General features: G+C 37.2%; 1 protein-coding gene across 1 annotated transcript in view; it reads right to left on the bottom strand.

Moving 5' to 3' along the window:
• LOC111519616 (hemicentin-2) overlaps positions 1-16,896 on the bottom strand; it is a 113,635-nt gene that overhangs the window by 23,013 nt on the left and 73,726 nt on the right. The gene's annotated exons all lie outside the window — the stretch shown is intronic.

Raw genomic sequence — 16,896 nt, 5'->3', positions numbered from 1 at the left:
ATTGCAGCTTGTAAATGCTTTATCTTGTAGAGCCGTCGAAACAATAACTTAATATTTATTTATTTATGTGTTACAGCAGTCGACGAAAAAGCTCATTATAGGAATAACAAGTCTTGACGTCATCCGCAAACATGAGCACGCGTGAATGAGCCAAGGCCAAAGGCAAATCATTTATAAACAGTGTAAATAACAGTGGGCCCAGATGACTGCTTTGGGGTACACCTGACGTAACTCGAACAGTTTTAGATATCGACGAACGAAAAGACACCGTTTGGGTTCTGCCAATAAGATACGACTTTAATCAAGCCAACAGTTTTGGGGAAAAACCCATTATGTTAAGTTTCGCGAGAAGCATAGAATGATCAACCGTATCGAAAGCCTTACTAAAGTCAGTATAAATAACATCAGTTTGACACTTTTTACGGAAGCCATGGTGATTACCCTTGTAGTCAATTCTAAAAGGTTAGTAAGCGACGAACGACCTTTCATGAAGCCATGCTGACAAGGAATAATAAAAGACTCCTTCCAAATATCAGGAAAGCTACAAGTCTCACTCGATGTCAAGAATAACCGAGATAAAGGCTTAGGTATATAATCAGGACCGGGAACGAAGGAAGACGTCATAGATGACAAGCTAGAGATAATACAGTCTTCTTGTGGGATTGAAAAGGGATAGGGTGTGGGATCCGAAACAGTAGTAGAATAAGTCAACTGAAAGAATTTAGCAAACAGATCTGCATTAAGTCTGAAGGCGCACGGTAGTACATTAGAGCGTCTTTTGGAATTAACAAAGTTGTAAAATCTTTTGGGGTTCTTAAAAAATTCAACCTTACAGCGAACGATATATTTATTGTAGCATTGAGTGCTTAAAAGACAAAATTGAGATTTAAATTTGTTTTACGAAAACATCTACGACGAGAATTTGCAATGTTATTGAATGAATTAGTAACGGAACTGTAAGAAATAGAAACTTCAATGGTAGGGTGATAGGGATCTTCAGGTTTCACTAGGGGCTGTGTTCGGGATACAGCACTAACAGTGGGATCAGAGACAAAAACAAGATCAAGGATTCTGTTAGAAGAGTTATGGAAATTCAACTGATATAGCGGACATTCAAGTAGGCTATCAAGAAAAACATGTTGAGATGAAGGAATTAAGAAAGATAGATCATCATATCATCAACAAGCCAAGAAATATTACGCAAGTTGAAATCACCTAAAACTATAAGGATATCACGATGTTTAAGACGATTAAAAATAGTTTGCAAAGCATCAGCATAGTGCATGTAGGTCATAATATTAGAAGCTGGAGGAATATATGAACAAGAAATATATAAGCCAAAGTTGGAACATGTAACTTCGACGCAAATAAACTCAACACCTAAGGGCAGATCAATCGGCACAACACTTGAACACAGATTCGAGTTAGCAGCAATGAGTACTCCACCGCCACGACGACCAACACGATCAAGCCTATGAGAAATTAAGTTATTAGAAAGAATTTCATTATCCAAAACAGAGGAGTTAAGCCAAGTTTCAAAGAAAGCAAATATGTCAGCCGAAAAGGTTTGGCTATCACAGAACAGGTTCGAGAGCTTGGTAAGAAGTCCTCTTACATTTTGATAATGAATGCGAAGACTAGACGTTATTAGTTTTTTTAAGCAGAAGATAAATTAGGAAGGAGGACAGGCGATGGACGGAAGCGCTTATTGGGCGCAAACTCGTGTACAACTAGGCCCTCTGGCCAGAAATTAGTGTCAACCATAGCTGAGAAATACTCATTTGGTACTGTAATTTTAAAAGAGGATATTTCGCAAGGCCTAGAGTACTTAAACTTTTGAATTAAAACTTTAGCAGGGCATATATTACCAATGTAAGCTGCCACAGACGACTCAGAAGTATCTGGAGCAAGCCTAGAGATAAATAATTGTTTGCGATGAGGCACTACAGCTAGTAAAGGAGGAGGAGCATTGGGATCCGCAAGTGATTGAGAGCCAGCATGATCCTGTGATTGATCAGAGTTCCCGTGAGGGATAGATTGAGGTACACCAGGGCTTGTAATGGGTACTTCAATCTGAAAAGAAGAGCATAAAGAGGGACAAGAAGATGGTGTAGGCGAAAGTAAAAGAGAGATCTGGCGACTTCTTACGAGGCAACTCAAGGGTGCATTTCTTGGGCAACTTCTTAGAAGGTGGAACAAACTTGAATTGCGACAATAAATGTACGCTAGAGTCACACTCGATAGACAGCTGTTTGGCCAGTTTGTTTAAAGAAAGAAACTTTAAACGAATATCCCTATACATACGGCTAAAATCAAGCTGCTGGCTGGCACAAGATGGGCAAGTCCAGCGCATTAAGCCAAGCTCAGGCTTAGACACAGACAAACCAGAAAATTTGTCGTAGTCGCGGCCATTGAGGCCAGCACATTTTAAGTGAATAAGATTATCGCAAAGCCAACAAGATATTGCTCTATACGGATCATCAAAACGATCAGAATGCTTGCAAGTAGGTAGACAACAAGCCATTGAAAAGCCAAAAGAAACACAAGGCAAAAAAAAATTAATAAATAAATTTATATATATAAAAATATATAGAAAAATTTAAATATACAGCACTAAGATAATTATCGATAAGAAATCAATAGTTACAAATAAAACAAAGAGACAGCTAGAGTGCACAGCACAAGAGAGAGTGCAAGAACAGTATAAGCCGATCTTTGAGAGGCGGCCTCACAAAAGTGATTACGCGGGAGAGAAGCTGAGCACAAGCACAAAGCAGAGAAAACAACAAAACCACTAGAACTGATGGTATGATGGGGGCGATGAGGGGAGCAACTGCAGAAGCAATGACGAGAGAGAAAAATAAAAAGAAAAAAAATTAAATGCACCAAACACTAACCACGAAACAGAAAAAACTGTTTAAACTATTTAATTTGGCGAATTATGGAAATAAAAAACAAGGTTGTCAAGCAAACAATACCAGCGAAAACGTAAACAAACTAAGCACAATTAAAAATTGAGAGAAAACAATAAATATTAATAAAAACTCAGTAGCTATGCAAAAACACGACCGTCACGTCAGAGAGCAGAAGCTTTTTGTTTTGCGTTCATTTAACTCGGTCGCAAGCATTTTTAATTTTTTACGCAATAATATTTTGGTTTTCTTACACTCTGGCTTTTACCACTGGTGGGTGAAAACAAGAGTTATTTTATTTTGCTATTTTAAACTAATCCTAGCATTTACACTTGAATTCAGACTTAAAGGAGCTGATTTAATATCTGAGTCTCCATCGCTGATGGGGGAAAACTGCAGAGTTTCTTTTTCTCGAAGGAAAAGTTATGTAACTTGAAAAATGTAAAATCGAGATGCTGTAAAAGATTTTTGAAATCGGGTAAATCATCTTATTTTTCCCTTAATGTAGTCGCTCGAATTTACAATGCTATAAGAATTATCTTTAGCAATCTTAACTCAAGTTCTCTCGCGATCCTAAGCAATTGTATAACTTTGTCAACGCAAAACGTAAGACAACAGTGCACCCGTCTTACTTGTCTCTCGAAAGCAATGTAGCTATTAATTAATTATATAGACTTAGTCGTACAACGCTCAGTACAAACAAGTGGCCCATATAACACCAGGCCCGGGCCTGTTACGAATGACCCTAAGTAAAGTTAATGTTACAACCTCTATCCACTCCGACCTAAGAGCATAGGCGTATTACATATATAAACATAAATTAAACTAAAGAAATAGAAAATATTAAATGTAATAAAATAATAGGTTACATATAAAAAGAAAACAGGATAGGTTGAAATAAAGATGATTACAACTAATTACGAGCGAGGAAGGACAAGATCGCAGTTTTTATACCCGGAAGCGATGTTTCGGAACCGATAACGTGCCAAAGTCTGTTGTAGTCACTACATAGTATACGAAAAGGTTCATGCAGAGAAAAGTTAGTTGTGCAAGTGGGAAGTATAAGCGGTGTGAAATTGCGGGTCCTTTTAGATGGAACAGAAATGTTAATTTGGTTGAACAGCTCGGAAGAGTCAATCTCACCATTCAAAAGTTTGTAAAGAAAAGTTACACCAAGCATTGTTCTACGATTAGTTAAAGAAGGAAAGTTTATTAACTGAAGTCGACTAGAATAAGATGAAAGTTGTACAGTTGGATCCCAGCGCAAATCACGAAAGGCAAAGAGTAAAAACTGTTTTTGTACAGATTCTAATTTGTTTTGATAAAACTCATTTTGAGGAGACCAAACACAAGATCCATACTCCAATATGGGGCCGACTAATGAAGTATAGTGTATTTTGGTAGTATGTGGATCCTTGAACTCCTTCGACCAGCGCTTTATAAAGCCAAGAACACTCTAAGCTCTACTAACAGTAGTCGATATATGCTGATTAAAACTAAGTGGTGGTCTATTAAGATCCCCAAATCTTTTACAACCAAGGAAGTATTATTAATTCTTTCTAACGGGAAATTATTTAAAAAGTAACTCGTTAATTGGGAAGAACTTCTATAAAAAGACATAACTTTGCACTTAGAACGGTTTAGAGATAACAAGTTAGTCCTACACCACCCCTGAAAAGCATTCATGGTATGGTATGACATGAGAGAGAGTCTACGATGCGATTAGCGATTTTTACATCATCGGCATACATAAGAACTCTGGAATTTAAAAGAACGGTGGGGAGATCATTAATAAAAATATTTAATAGTAAGGGGCCAAGGTGACTGCCCTGTGGGACTCCCGATTCAACATAAATGATCTTAGAAAGGGAGGACCTAAAAACAACCCCTCAACGTCATAATTTTCTCAAACAGTTTAGGTATCGCTGACAATTTAGAAATTCCTCTGTAATTAGTGACGTCGGATTTATAGCCACATTTGTGAAGAGGTAAAATAAACGAATCCTTCCATATAGTTGGAAACTCGGACGTTGTAACGGACAACTCAAAAAGCTTAAGTAAAGGCGAGCACAATGACTCCGCACAGAACCCGGGCCCGGTGAGTATACCGGCTTAATCGTCATTAGTTTCTTAGCTACCGAACTTTGCGTTATAATAGGATTAGGAATGCAGTTGGATTTCGTTATAGGATATGGATATATCTGACTAGAGTTGTACTTAGTTGATATGTACGTAGTCGAGAAGAAGTTAGCAAATAAATTAGAAATAGATTGATCAGGAGAGGCCGAATCATTATTAAAAACTGCAAACGATGGAAGGGAGATAGAATTTCGCTTTGAGTTAACGAAACTATAGAGCTCTTTAGGATTTTCGGAGAATTGCAACTTGCAACGTTGTAAGTAATTATTATAGCATTTAGAATTAGAAACAATAAAATTTGATTTAGCAACCAAGTAACGAGACAGATCCGATGATAGACCCGTGACTTTATATTTTTTGTAATACCTAGACTTAAGATTCTTCAGTTTTGACAGCCCCTGCGTTAACCATGGTGATTTTTGCGTCACCACAGGAGACACTAGGGGTACACAGTCATTAAAGATCGAGTCAACAGTGGTATAAAATAAAGAAATGGCGGAATTCATATCCGTACAAGTGTATAAATTAGTCCAATCGGTATTAACAATGGCATTGTTTAGTGCGACAAAGTCAGTCTTCCGAAAACATCGGGTGCGTACCGTAGGATCACAGTCGGAGATGGGCTCGCGGCTGGGAAACTCAATAGATAATTCTAAAGTTGGATGATAACTATCCTCTGGCAACGTCATTGGACTAGTTCTAGATACATACTTCACAAAAACTGGGATCAGAAGTAAAAATCAGTTCCAGAAATCTGCCAGACGTATTAGAAATCGAATTCAGCTGGGCCAACGAAAGCTCAAGCAGACCATCAATAAAATCGTGACACCCAGAGGGCAGCAACGTTTTGCTACCATTAAGTGTTGACCAAGTCATAGTGGGCAGGTTAAAGTCCCCTAGGACAATTAATAAGTCTCTGACAGAAAGTAGTTCAAGTATAAATTTAATAGATTCTAAGTGTATTTCCGATTGGGGCGGAATGTAAGAACAGGTAACAAAAATGGAAAAACGAGTAAAAGATACCTTAACGCATATAAATTCGATAGTTTTTAAGACAGGTATTGTTATCAGACCCGATGATAGGGCGGAATCAACAGCAATAAGAACTCCACCATCCCTACGATGAAGGAATCCTTGTTTGGCCCCGTGTCTTCCTTTTTCTGGATGTAAATTTCACAATTTCACAAGTTATTCGGCCAGAAGCTAGAACTGCAGATACAGTCAAAAAACTCAATTGGAACACTGATTTTAAAAGATGAAATTTCTCTAGAATATGAAAATTTGAACTTTTCTATTGATATATGGGAGACATTCAGTTTAGCCCGAATGTGGGCCATGACATCATCCGATGTAGCATCAGGGAGAAGTCTCAAAACAAAAATGTGTTTTTTAGGTGCCACTCCCATTAATGGTTTCGGCATTGCAGGTATTACATCAGCTACCGCATTAATTGTAGCATCAGTTGCAACAAGTGGCACTCCGGCAATACTATCGCTAGAATCCCTATCAGCAAAATCAATTGGTGTAGATTCTTGCCCAGACAAAACGCACACAACAGACATCGTCTGCGGAATTGGAGTTTGCATTGGTTGAGAAGGGGTCGGAACCGATATAGATGTGGATACCGGCAAATACAAGGACAAATTAGAAGTCTGTTCTCCTGCCTGCGCTTTCGAGACTCAATCAGTAGCGTTAAGCTACTAAACTGAGACAGCCTTAAACTCTTGCGAGAGTTTAAGAAAACTGGCAGACAGACTCATCAGGTTATCCTTTGTTTGCCGCATGAAAAATTCCATTTCATCTTCCACGATCCGGCATGACTCACATCCAAATTTGAGACCCTTTTTTTGATCTAAAAGATCCCCTTCCTTTTTCAATTCGATTCCATTTTTAACCGAACAGACAGGCATTATGAGTTAATAAGATGAATTAATAACCAAACAAATAAAAATAAGAAATGTATTGGTATTAAAATATATAACTCACTCTGAGGTCCAGAAATAATAAGAAAGCGAGATATTGAGGGTGCACAAGGGTTAAAAGATAAAGAGAGCACTATAGAGTCTAAATTACAGACACACAACAGACTGCAGTATGAGCGCAAATAACGGCGACGAGTGATACGAAAACGAGAGAAAAAAAAAGTAAAAGAGCGCGAGCGCGGGAGCTAGAAATCACAAAAACAAAAACACTGCAACAAGAACTCACGGAAATTGCAAGACAACAACAAAGGAGCGTTGCTTGTGATTTACAAGAAAGAAAAAAGGTGGGAAAGAGTGAAAAAAAAAACAACAAAGATTATAAACAGAATTAAGGTTGTTAAAAATTATTAACACAAACACACAAAAACGCAAACGAGTGATATGGTGCAAGTTAGATTTAATATTATAATTATAATTTTCGATCGCGATGCCGATAAAACAAAATAAAAAATTATAAAATCAGTTAAAACGCGGGAGCTTAAAAAAAAAAACGTCCGTCTTCCTCGAGAGCATTGATGTTTGATTTTTCCAAAACAACTTATTCCTCTGCGATTTATCAATTGAATCCTACATCCTTATGACTTGCAATCGTCTAATTGCATCTCAATCCCTGTGTTTGACAAAAATTCGGTTTTCAGTGTGCTTAGTTCCATTAAACCAGTGTATGCTATGGAAGGAATCCTATGATATTCTTCTTCAGAAAAATTGAAAAAAATTCGAAGCCTCTAATTATATTTCCAATTGTCTGCCATACCAAAAGCATTGAGAAAATTATAAAATATCAATTGCAGCATTTTCGTAGCTCATTTATTTTGTCATCCTAACATGGGCTTAAGAAACGCAAATCGACCATTATTAAACTATGTATTAGAATTTACTTCTCACTCGATGAAAGTATTTAATTATTCAATTTTTTACCCTTGCAAAAAGGGTATATTAATTTTGGTCAGAAGTGTGCAAAGCATAGAAGGAAGCATCTCCAACCATATAAAGTATATATATTCTTGATCAGCATGACGAGACGAGTTCAAATAGCCATGTCCGTCCGTCTGTCCGTCCGTATGGATCAGCGCAAACTCCTCCTAGACCGTATGATCTATAGAGCTGAAATTTTGCATGTAGGCTTGTATATAGTGCACATGTTGTATATCTCGGATTCCGCCAGACCGGACCACTATATCATATAGCTTCTCAATAACTTTGTTATTTTTGAGATATTGTCGTGAAATTTAATATAGGTGAGTTTATTACACATATATGTAAACGACTATGCCAAATTTGATCAAGATCGAGTGACTATATCATATAGCTCCCATAGGAACGATCAGTGGAACACAGAATTTGATCATGATCGGGTGACTATATCATATAGTTCCCAAAGGAATGATCGGTAGTAAACAGTGACTTTGATCAATAACTTCGTTATTTGCTATGCTAAGATGGTAGATAGGTCGTTCTTGCGTTAAACCATTTTTAACTTTTACGGCTACAGATGAGGATAGAGTAACAAACAACTTGCAAGGGTTTTGGTTTTTTTATAAATTAGATCCCAAAATTCAAATCGCATAAAATCAGATCGCATAGATAAAATAAAAGTTACAGTCAATATTTATCGACTCTGCTGAAACTGTATGTGTAAGAGTGGCAATCGCTGGCGTATGTAAGTTACAAACAATCTAGCGAACTGCCCCTGCACTAAGTCTTAGAAGAATCTGTGCAGCTGCAACGTCGATGTCGAATTCCACATAAGCATAAATACGCTGACACAGCGTCTGACCAAGAGCCCATAGCATGACCATACGCCTTACATATTTACTTCCTATGTATTTAGCTTTAGATTCATATTCCCACTTATGTATTTAGTTTTAGATTCATATTCCAATTTATGTACTTAGGTTTAGTTCTCTTTTATTTCCTTCAATATATTCAGTTTTTGTATAATCCTTTAACAATAAAGAAGCATAACTCCGGCACTTAGCCGAAACACAATTTATCATCTCTAATATATTGCTGATCCACAAGGACGGTGATTCAGATACCTAATCGTATCTCATCCTAATCAACATAAATCAATCCATAAGCTGGATCCCACCTACGGCAACCCCTAACAGGAACCAGTGGAAATATACGACATCTTAACTTGTATATGTATGTATGCACACATATAATTGGTTTGCAAAGGGTTTAGGGGGAAAAAAGAACATAAAGTTGAAAAGTAGAAAAATCGACAAAAGCTAGATTTTGTGTTGGCAAACGCTATTGTTTATGAATTATAGCGTTGCAGTTTTTTTTTTTTGTGTTTTTAAGTTTGAACTCTGTAAAGTTAAACCTAGGTATGTAAGCTAGATTACGTTTGCACACAACTTGTTTTAGTAAATTCGAAGAATATACTTAGGCTGCTCTGGGATCCCAGCGCAACCAAATTTATGTACCTTAAGGCTTTTTTGAGCCCGAGTAGCTTAAGTAAATATTTACCGAATTTACGAGTATAGCGAAATAATAATGGAGTTTGAAGGTTTTGTTTGTGAGTTGATGAATTCAATTACAGAAAAAGAATTTTGAACTTGTAAAAAGACTGCAAGGGTATAGCCGAAGTAAGCTCCTTTGATATTATTACTTGTTTCTTAAATTTCGGCTCTGTAGTTTTTACGGTCTACAGACGGCTATATGAACGGCTCGTCGTGCCGATCAAGAATATATATACTTTATATGGTCGGCGATGCTTCGTTCTGCACGTTGCACTCTTTTGACCAAAATTACAATACCCTTTTTGCAAAGGTATAAAAAAGGCCTTTTAAAAGTTTGTGTACCTATGTAGAATTCTGCGCACAATGAGGAAACCCGCGATTACCGTTAAATTTTTCAGCTTATACTTTTCGTTAATAATTTTCTCGGAAATTTTTTAGCACAACTGTGTTAAAGAGTGCAAACAAATTTTAAAATTTTTTCTCAAACGTTAAATATTAATTGTCTACACGCATACCACTACCACCAGTACATATTCCAAATTTTGTGTCTATAGCTTGTATAGTCTTTTAAAAGGTCAGTTCTATCTAGTTTTTGGGCGCGTAAGGGGGCGTGGCAACATTTGGATTCGATGCGCAATGCGTTATTAACTATCAAAATTTTTAAAAACAGGCTATAATGAATGAAATAATCATAAAATTACATTACGTGTTTTACATAATTATAATGCTCTTAATAATTTTTTTTAACATTTTGAACTCGTTTTTTTAGTTACACTGTTTTTTTTAGTGTAAAGCAAATTTCTCACTTTGTGTGTGCTGCGACATACACAACTGAAGAAACCTCATTTCTGACTGTATGGGTGCCGACCGCTGCTATAGAGTATCTGTGAGATTTACTAAAGTGCAGGATTCGTCAGCATAGTATTACGTCAAAAACAATGCTGGCGGATTTTATTATTAAAGATTGGAGCAAAATAACCATTGAACAATACCCGCAAGCTTGTAGATTCTATGCATGGACGTCTGGCGGAGTTGTTAAAGAAAATGAAGTAGGTGAGTCGTCTAGCCGACTTAGGTATACCATACACCAGTAAAACCAAATATTTCAAATTTATAATAACAAATGGATTTACGTATTTTAAAAACTCAATGATATGAGCACACCAACGCCGCCACCAGCCATCGGCCAAATCCGGCAAATTTGGAGTCTCTAGTTAGTATAGTGTTTGAGAAAATCGGTTTTGTTTAATTTGTGAAGCGGTGGGCGGCGTGACAAACAAACTCGATAACTGTACATACTGTACTACACGAGACTACATACCAAATTTGGTGGCACTAGCTTTCATAGTCTCCGAGATACCATTCACCCTATGGGTGTATGGTATAAAGAAACTGCCCAATGAAATATAAATTAAAACCGAAAAGCATATATGCGGATTTTTTCAAAGTACATAAACAGACTGTTGGAGGAGAACTCCTCAACTTAAACTCATTAATTTAATTATTCTGATATATTAACCATTATGTTAAATAGTTAAACTATCGATATATCGCAAGCTCAAAGAGAATTCAATATAGCATCACTAATTGCTTTCTTCTTGCCTTTCCCTTTACATTGTACTTTGAATTGCTCTCTCACGTAGCATATAATTTTAAGAATATACTGTACCAAGAGAACTAGAAAGCGACGGACGCAAATAAACGTACAAACTGTATAAAGTGGTCTAATCTTTTCGGTTACATTGTGGAACAACAAAGGCAAGGGATGTTATGAGGCATCGAATCTACTAACGATCTATCTATTAACTGGCCGAGAAATTGGCCAACATTTTGGCGACCGTGACAGGATGGAAACTTGCTGTTAAATAAGTTTTTGTTTACCACGTTTAAACTCTCCACAATTAATTGTGCCTTCACGAGATCGACTTCTCACCAACACATCCGAGATACCAACATCAAGCTTCCAGAGCACATTTCTAAGCTACTCAAAACCAGGAATACCCTCAATAGACAATGGATACGGTCTCGACAGCCTATAATCAAAGCAAGATGTAATCATCTAAACTATATAATCCGCAGAGAGATATTTATTTTTACCAACCAACAATGGAATAGAAAGCTAAGCAAAATGAACAAATGTAGTAGGCCGTTTTGGAACACCACGAAAGCAATCAAAAGAAGGAAACAGTATATTCCCACCTTATATGAGGCTGATGTGGCTGATATAACCGGAATTGAAAAAGCTAATCTATTAAGCAATTCCTTTGCATCTAAACACAGCTTGACATCCTCGTACTCAAATCCGATTACAATAGACTTGGTTGCCAATACTGTGCAAAACAATATGCCAGATCAGATTCAGATCAATAAAAATTACTCAATAAAATTACGACCAGCGAAATAGTTTCCATCCTAAAAACCCTGAAAACAAAAAACTCCAGCGGTCCAGATAACATAAGGAATATTTGATTAAAAAACCTTCCAGCAAATGCCATTAGTTTTCTCGCTACTCTATACCATAGCAGCCTACAAATAGGATATTTCCCAAATCCTTGGAAAATAGCTAAAGTTATCCCAATTGTCAAAGCTGGAAAACCTCCGGACAACCCACAAAGCTATAGGCCTATTAGTCTATTAAGCAGTCTCTCCAAAATATTTGAAAAAATAATAAAAAGTAGACTCCTAGTCCACCTAGAAACACATAATATTTTACCACCTGCCCAATACGGCTTCAGAGCTGGTCTAAACTGCTCATTCCCAACCAAGAAACTAAGAAGCTACGTTCAAAATACTTTCTCCAACAAACAGTCTGTTGGACTCGTCACTCTGGATATTGAAGCTGCTTTTGATACAGTCTGGCACGAAGCACTCATTTTCAAACTAATAAACACCCACATATCTTGTAAACATTCTGAGAAGTTTTTTGCTAGATCGCCCCTTTTATATTGAAATAGATGGAAATATGTCAACAACAAAAAAGCTACTATCTGGTGTCCCACAGGGTTCAGTTCTAGCGCCAGTGCTTTTTAACGTCTTCATATACGATATTCCGCAACATCCCCGATGTAAGCTATCGATGTTTGCAGATGACACAGCCATCTATTGTAAAGGCACGTATTATGCTGACGTTAAACAAGCCCTGCAAAGCGGACTAAACGAACTCGAAGCTTACTACCATAAGTGGAAAATAAAAGTTAATGCCACCAAAACTAAACTAATGCCATCTTCTTTTCCAAGAAAAGAAAGGCTTGCTTTCTCCCTGACGGGCCTCTGAAAATCTGCAACTCTCCAGCTAACTGGGTAGATACAGTGCGATACTTAGGTATCCACTTCGATAAAAAGCTTACGTTTAGCACTCATGTTGGTGCCACAATCAATAAGATTAACAAAACTATCTGCACCCTTTACCCAATTATTAACCGAAAATCTAAACTTTCCTCAGCTAACAAAATGATCATATTCAAAACCATTTTTCTCCTTATACTAACCTACGGCTCAAGTACCTGGAAGAGAAGTGTTGCATCTCACATCAAGAAGTTGCAAGTATGCGAAAACAAAATATTAAAGCTTCTACTCAACCTTCCATTTTTTACCAAAACATCCACCTTATATCATACGGCTGGCGTCAAAACCATTAAACAGATTATTGACCAATCTGACTCTTAGTGAAAACACTACTCTTAAACTACTAGACAGTTTAGGACCATATTTTATTGATCACAATACTCATATCTCTTAAGGGCAGCCACTGGCACTAAGCCGCTAAATCTTATTTTAGTCACCTTAGTCCCAGTCACCTAGCTTAAGTTCGTATTTAAGGCATAAATTAAAGGTTTTCGCTCATTTTTCCTTGCCATATTATATTATCATCCATCAAACTTGTATAACTATGTATATAAACATTTTTCAGCTGAAAAGCAATCGCTGTAACTCTGTAAAATCTTCCTATCACATATAGCTTTAAGAACATTGTACTATCAAAGAGCAATAAAGCAAATAATGAATTGAATTGAAATAAGTTTTTGTTCAATTGCAACAAAGTTTCATAACTTCTTTAGCCACGACAAGTTTTCAAAAAGGGAAAGGGAATGCAAGAGGCAATCAATCATCAAACACCGGTTGGGACATCTAGGAAAAAAAGACATCATCATAAATTCATGTGGTATCCCATGGTGGTTTTAACTCTCCACATACATACTGCAGTAAAATCATTGTTACAAAACCGCAAGTATTCAATGAAACAATTACTGTACTCCCACATCTACATATACAAACACACGAGCGTGAGTGCCTGCGTTAACTGAACATTAAGTACAATTAGGTTTGCAAACATATATAATTATTCAACATTCGGGTTGGTTCTGCTACTTTGAAGTGTTGCTGGCATTTATTTATTTATTTTTTTACGTCAACTAACACAGCAGTCGACGAAAGAGCTTAAGCTAAAGACAGATAGTAATTAATTGAAGAAGATAGCTTAGCTATATACACAACTAAACATCCCCGACCCGGTGGAGGTGTTTTATTTGCATAAGGTGCGACTCACAGCCAATGTGGTCAGGGATCCGCTGCAGCCAATCCAAGTCCAGACTATTTTCATTGGTTTCGCTGTAGATGATTAAAAAGTATAGCGCGAAGTGAAGTGACAGAAAGATGAGGGGAAATTAGGTGAGAAAGGTTGTTAAAAGATTGGCAAAGAACACGAAAAGGTTCGTGAAGAGAGTAGTTAGTCAGACATTTACTAGGGTGAATAGGAAAAAAGTTTCTGGTGCGACGTGAGGGAACACAAAAATATAGCGTATCTAGTAAATTAGTCGAAATGACTTCGCCGTTGACTAGTTTATGGAGAAAGAGATTGCCAAAAACGAGCCTACGGTTGTGAAGTGAAGGAAGATTAATAAGAAGAAGTCTGTCAGAATAAGAAGGTAGGCGAAGTCTCGGGTCACAATTAAGACCGTGTAACGCAAACTTAAAGAATTGCTTCTGTACCGATTCAATACTACGCTGGTGAACATCATATTGCGGGTTCCACACTGGCGAGCAATATTCGAGAGTAGGGCGAACTAACGAAGTGTATAAAACCTTTGTTACATAGGGATCATCAAATTCTTTGGCCCAACGTTTAATGAAGCCAAGAAGGCTGCATGCTCTATTGACAATTGAAGAAATATGAAGTCTTTGAACGATGGTATACAATCTAACAGAACAGACTTAATAGAGTAATGAGCTAGGAACGGAGACAAACGACTGAAAGTCATAAAAGAACACTTAGAGGCATTAAGGTGTAATTTATTAACGTGGCACCAATCACAGAACGCATCGAGATCTGATTGCAAGTACTGTCGGAAAGAAGGATCATTATAGGAATAACAAATCTTGACGTCATCCGCAAACATGAGCACGCGTGAATGAGCCAAGGCCAAAGGCAAATCATTTATAAACAGTGTAAATAACAGTGGGCCCAGATGACTGCCTTGGGGTACACCTGACGTAACTCGAACAGTTTTAGATATCGAGGAACGAAAAGACACCGTTTAGGTTCTGCCAATAAGATACGACTTTAACCAAGCCAATAATTTCGGGGAAAAACCCATGATGTTAAGTTTCGCGAGAAGCATATGATTAACCGTATCGAAAGCCTTACTAAAGTCAGTATAAATAACATCGGTTTGTAACTTTTTACGGAAGCCATGGTGATTACCCTTGTAGTCAATTCTAAAAGGTTAGTAAGCGACGAACGACCTCTCATGAAGCCATGCTGACAAGGAGAAATAGTGGATCTGGATAGGTGTTGAAGGGAAGACGTAATAATTTTCTCAAACAGCTTTGGTATTGCCGAAAGTTTGGCAATGCCACGGTAGTTAGAAACATCTGATTTGCTACGGAGGCGTCATGGATGACAAGCTACAGATAATACAGTCTTCAGTAATACTAGGAAAAAACATACATGGGATTGAAAATGGATAGGGTGTGGGATCCGAAACAGTAGTAGAATAAGTCGACTGAAAGAATTTAGCAAACAGATCTGCAATATCTGAATCATTATTAGCAGTCTGGTCATTAAGTCTGAAGGCGCACGGAGTACATTAGAGCGACATTTAGAATTAACAAAGTTGTAAAATCTTTTGGGGTTCTTATAAAATTCAACCTTACAGCGAACGATATATTTATTGTAGCATTGAGTGTTTTAAAGACAAAATTGAGATTTGGCTATACAGTACAGTAAATCAAGTCGCGAACCAGTTTTTTAAATCTTTTAAAATATCTCGATTTAATGTTGCGGAGATTAGAGAGCCTACGTGTGAACCAGACTGGCGCGCTGGAGACGGTAGATACATTCACATAAGGAACGCATTTATCAATTAGAGAATTAAGAGCAGAGTAGAAAAACTTCACTTCACAATCTATATCGCAGCACTCAAATAGAAATGACCAATCAAAAGAGAAAATAAGGCTATTAAGAAGATTTAAATTTGTTTTACGAAAACATCTACGACGAGAATTTGCAATGTTATTGAATGAATTAGTAACGGAACTGTAAGAAATAGAAACTTCAATGGTAGGGTGATAGGGATCTTCAGGTTTCACTAGGGGCTGTGTTCGGGATACAGCACTAACAGTGGGATCAGAGACAAAAACAAGATCAAGGATTCTTTTAGAAGAGTTAAGGAAAGAATTCAACTGATATAGCGGACATTCAAGTAGGCTATCAAGAAAAACATGTTGAGATGAAGGAATTAAGAAAGATAGATTATCATCAACAAGCCAAGAAATATAAGGCAAGTTGAAATCACCTAAAACTATAAAGAAATCGCGATCTTTAAGACGATTAAAAATAGTTTGCAAAGCATCAGCATGGTGCAGATTAATCGGCACAACACTTGAACACAGATTCGAGTTAACAGCAATGGGTATTTCACCGCCACGACGACCAACACAATCAAGCCTATAAGAAATAAAGTTATTAGAAAGAATTTCGTTATCCTAAACAGAGGAGTTAAGCCAAGTTTCAGAGAAAGCTAACATGTCAGCCGAAAAGGTTTGGCTATCACAGAACAGGTTCGAGAGCTTGGTAAGAAGTCCTCTTACATTTTGATAATGAATGCGAAGACTAGACGTTATTAGTTTGTTTCAAGCAGAAGATAAATTAGGAAGGTGGACAGGCAACGGACGGGAGCGCTTATTGGGCGCAAACTCGTGTACAACTAGGCCCTCTGGCCAGAAATTAGTGTCAACCATAGCTGAGAAATACTCATTTGGTACTGTAATTTTAAAAGAGGATATTTCGCGAGGCCTAGAGTACTTAAACTTTTGAATTAAAACTTTAGCAGGGCATATATTACCAATGTAAGCTGCCACAGACGACTCAGAAGTATCTGGAGCAAGCCTAGAGAT

Source organism: Drosophila willistoni, unplaced genomic scaffold (genome assembly GCF_018902025.1).
Source record: "Drosophila willistoni isolate 14030-0811.24 unplaced genomic scaffold, UCI_dwil_1.1 Seg171, whole genome shotgun sequence".
Classification (NCBI taxonomy): Eukaryota; Metazoa; Arthropoda; class Insecta; order Diptera; family Drosophilidae; genus Drosophila; species Drosophila willistoni.
This window is presented reverse-complemented; position numbering and strand designations above follow the sequence as displayed.